The sequence below is a fragment of the Sinocyclocheilus grahami genome, unplaced genomic scaffold, assembly GCF_001515645.1.
Source record: "Sinocyclocheilus grahami isolate Dianchi unplaced genomic scaffold, SAMN03320097.WGS_v1.1 scaffold544.1, whole genome shotgun sequence".
Taxonomy (NCBI): Eukaryota; Metazoa; Chordata; class Actinopteri; order Cypriniformes; family Cyprinidae; genus Sinocyclocheilus; species Sinocyclocheilus grahami.
The window spans coordinates 459,050-463,848 of record NW_015505723.1 but is presented as its reverse complement, the minus strand read 5'-3'; the positions used below and the strand labels follow the sequence as shown (position 1 = coordinate 463,848).

The window sequence follows — 4,799 nt, the reverse complement described above, 5'->3', positions numbered from 1 at the left end:
TAAACAGTATGATGCTATTTAGGTTTGCTTGGCCAAGTAAACAACTTGTTTGTGTCATACAGAAAATAAATAAACAAGCAAACAGTCAACTGTGTATATGTTGACCATATACACTATTGTTCAAAGGGGTTCATAAGAGAGTACTTTCATTGAGAAATGATTCCATTAAATTGATCAAAAGTGACCTTAATGACTTTTACATTGTTACAAAGTTTATTTTTCAAATAAAAGCTGTTCTTTTGAATTAATCAAAGAATCCTTGTCAGTTTCTAAAAAAAAAATGAATATAATACTATACGTTAATATACTTTAATAATATAATAATAATAATATACTATACTTTTTTCAGCATTGATTGAGAATGATTTATTCAGCTTTGCCATCACAGGAATAAATTACATTTTAAAACGTGTAAAAATAGAAAATGCGCATTTTAAAGTATAATATTTCACAATATAACAGTTTGACTGTATTTTTAATCAAATAAATGTATCCTTGGTTAGCAAAAAAAAACAAGATGATTTTACATGTGCGCATTGGCGTTGATACATTTACAAAACTATTCATAAAGGTATTATTGCTATTAATAAGAATAATCAAATCAATGGACTACTTTAAAAAATGGAAGTCATATAGAGTCAATAACTAGATAATCAGTTCAAGCATCAAAATAAGATGATCATTTTGCCTATTGAATAAGCAAAACCACCCTGTTCCTGTCCACTGTGCTCACTTGGTTTTTCCTGTTTTTAACTTTCCTGGCATTGCATGTCAAATCTCTTCTCTTTTCCACACTAACAGGGCAAAGGGCTCCAATCTTTCCTATTCTATTTTTTTTTTGTATTACAGTTTTTAAAATTTTTCCAGAGGACAGTTCACTGGAAAACCATGCGCACTCTTTCCATTCACAGTCACACATAAAGACCATCACTCGTGCTTTCATATTGACTTGTGTATAGGCTACCAGCAAATTCGATGCAGTAAATTGATTTGTTGAAATTTTTTGCAGACCTTCAGAATGGATTGATTTGGTTGTTTTTAAATCTGGTAAACATATTTGAGTTATAATGAGCTACACATTGTCAAAATCAATGTACAGTTAATGTTTATCACATTTCATCACCTTTATATGAGGGTTCTTAAAGGGGGTCATATGACGTTGCTAAAAAGAACACTGTTATGTATTTGGTGTAATGCAATGTGTTTATGCGGTTTAAGGTTCAAAAAACACATTATTTTCCACATAATGTACATTATTGTTGTTCCTCTATGCCCCGCCTTTCTGTAACACATCGATTTTTACAAAGCTCATCGTTCTGAAAAGCGAGGTGTACGCTGATTGGCTGAATACCTCAAGCATGTGACGGAAATGTTACACCCCTTACCATACTGTGATGCCGTGTCCCGGCGCAATGAGACAACACCAATAAAACCCATTACAAACGAGGCATTTGTTGCATCCAGTGGAAACATAACTGATTATAATGACTTGTACTATCTTTTTACGTGTCGCGTTGCGTATCGCGCCGCGTAAACATAAAACCATGTCCGCATTTGTGATCGGAGAAACGACAAACAACAAGCGCTACTCTACACTGCTCAAAACTCGCGTTTGAATCATCAGTGGCAAATTCTTTAAATATAAAAAAAACTTACAGGCTGTGAGTCAGAAGCGCCAGACTGTCCTTGCAAAGTTGTTACTGCCCCACTTTATAGAAACGGCCTTTGTGCACAGACGTGGCACTTTTAGCTTAGCTTAGCATAGATCATTGAATCTGATTAGACCGTTAGCATCTCGCTCAAAAAGAGTTTCTATATTTTTCCTATTTAAAACTTGACTCTTCTGTAGTTACATCGTGCACTAAGACCGACGGAAAATGAAAAGTTGCGATTTTCTAGGCCGATATGGCTGATATTACGCAGCGCCTGAAAATAGGCTTATTGGAAGTTACCTAGCTGGGGACTATTTTCAGGCGCTGCATAATATCATTGCGCCTGCTGCACCCATGCTACGGCAGCAAAGTTACTTGATTATTACGCCGGAATGAGAGTATAGTTCCTAGCCATATCGACCTAGAAAATCGCAACTTTTCATTTTCCGTCGGTCTTAGTACACAATGTAACTACAGAAGAGTCAAGTTTTAAACAGGAAAAATATAGAAACTCTTTGGTCAGTTTTGAGCAAGATGCTAACGGTCTAATCAGATTCAATGATCTATGCTAAGCTACAGCTAAAAGTGCTACCGCCAGGCCCGGAGATCAGCTGAATGGATACGAAAATGGTAAAACTCAACTGTTTACCTCTAGGGAAGTTGGAAAATGAGCCTATTTTCAAAAATAGGGGTGTTCCATTAAAGGTGGTGTGTTAATGTAGAATATTTAGTAATGTTTAGTGTATGTGACCCTGGACCACAAAACCAGTAATTTTTTTGAAATTGAGATTTATACAACATCTGAAAGCTGAATAGATAAGCTGTCCATTGATGTATGGTTTGTTAGTATAGGACAATATTTGGCCGAGATGCCACTATCTGAAAATCTGGAATCTGAGGGTGCAAAAAAACTAAATACTGAGAAAATCGCCTTTAAAGTTGTCCAAATGAAGTTCTTAGCAATGCATATTACTAATCAAATATTAAGTTTTGATACATTTATGGTAGGAAATTTACTAAATATCTTCATGGAACATGATCTTTACTTAATATCCTAATGATTTTTGCCATAAAAGAAAAATCGATAATTTTGACCCATACTATGTTTTTTTGGCTATTGCTAAAAATATACCCAAGCGACTTAAAGGGGTCATATGATGCAATTTCAATTTTTCCTTTCTCTTTGGAGTGTTACAAGCTCTTGGTCCATAAAGAAGGTCTGTAAAGTTGCAAAGACTAAAGTCTCAAATCCAAAGAGATATTCTTTATAAAAGTTAAAGAGTCAACCACGCCTACCTAAAACGGCTCGTTCTAACTCGCCCCCACATGTCTACGTCACGATGTGGGAAGATTTGCATAACGCTGCCCAAATGTTCACGCAAAGAAAGAAGGCGTAACTTTTATTCTCGATGTAGTATTGTTGTTGCCGCCGCCGCCATGTCGTGAAGGCGCTGTTTCGTTGTGAAAGCGAAACTACTTTTGGTTGGCCTTCGAAAAGAGTACGATTTCCGCTTCGTCATGCCTGGAGCTGATCTGTGCTGGTCGCTGAGGAAATGCATCAACTTCACGCTGTCGATCGCCTGATCGGCTTTCTCCGTGGACGAAGCGGAGTCCAGCCCGGGGTCGTCACATGTGGTTGCCGCAAGCCCTCCGGACGCTCCTTCGTCCATTCTGCCGGCTGTGCCGTTCTCAAGCCCACCCGCCTCTGCTCACTCAAGCCGGCCTCCGCTCACTCAAGGCCGCGGTGTGTGACGCTGATTCGTTGTGAAAGCGAAACTACTTCGTTTGGCCTTCCAAAAGAGGACACGACTAGAAATCAGTGGTTAAATTGTATTTCCAACACTGTTCCAGAACAGTTTAACCCAAATATTCAGATGTGTCCAGCGCATTTTATGGAGGACTGTTTCCTGATCCTGGTAGAGCAGACTACAATGCTGGCTGTTCTGACTCACAGACTGTAAGTACGTTTTTTATATTTAAAGAATTTGCCACTGACAATTCAAATGCAAGTTTTTTGGGCAGTGTAGAGTAGCACTTGTTGTTTGACATTTCTCCGATCACAAGTGCAGACATGGTTTTATGTTTACGAGGCGCGATACGCAACGCAACACGTAAAAAGACAGTATAAGTCATTATAATCGGTAATTATGTCCCCACTGGATGCAACAAATGCCTCGTTTATAATGGGTTTTAATGTTTTTGTCTCGTCGCTCCAAACCAAATACACAAAATAAAAATATCTTCATGGAACATGATCTTTACTTAATATCCTAATGATTTTTGCCATAAAAGAAAAATCGATAATTTTGACCCATACTATGTTTTTTTGGCTATTGCTAAAAATATACCCAAGCGACTTTAAGGGGTCATATGATGCAATTTCAATTTTTCCTTTCTCTTTGGAGTGTTACAAGCTCTTGGTCCATAAAGAAGGTCTGTAAAGTTGCAAAGACTAAAGTCTCAAATCCAAAGAGATATTCTTTATAAAAGTTAAAGAGTCAACCACGCCTACCTAAAACGGCTCGTTCTAACTCGCCCCCACATGTCTACGTCACGATGTGGGAAGATTTGCATAACGCTGCCCAAATGTTCACGCAAAGAAAGAAGGCGTAACTTTTATTCTCGATGTAGTATTGTTGTTGCCGCCGCCGCCATGTCGTGAAGGCGCTGTTTCGTTGTGAAAGCGAAACTACTTTTGGTTGGCCTTCGAAAAGAGTACGATTTCCGCTTCGTCATGCCTGGAGCTGATCTGTGCTGGTCGCTGAGGAAATGCATCAACTTCACGCTGTCGATCGCCTGATCGGCTTTCTCCGTGGACGAAGCGGAGTCCAGCCCGGGGTCGTCACATGTGGTTGCCGCAAGCCCTCCGGACGCTCCTTCGTCCATTCTGCCGGCTGTGCCGTTCTCAAGCCCACCCGCCTCTGCTCACTCAAGCCGGCCTCCGCTCACTCAAGGCCGCGGTGTGTGACGCTGATTCGTTGTGAAAGCGAAACTACTTCGTTTGGCCTTCCAAAAGAGGACACGACTAGAAATCAGTGGTTAAATTGTATTTCCAACACTGTTCCAGAACAGTTTAACCCAAATATTCAGATGTGTCCAGCGCATTTTATGGAGGACTGTTTCCTGATCCTGGTAGAGCAGACTACA

General features: G+C 39.4%; 1 protein-coding gene across 1 annotated transcript in view; it reads left to right on the top strand.

Moving 5' to 3' along the window:
• The window catches only part of LOC107555742 (monofunctional C1-tetrahydrofolate synthase, mitochondrial-like), a 39,276-nt gene that overhangs the window by 21,994 nt on the left and 12,483 nt on the right, over window positions 1-4,799 (top strand). The window lies entirely within an intron of this gene.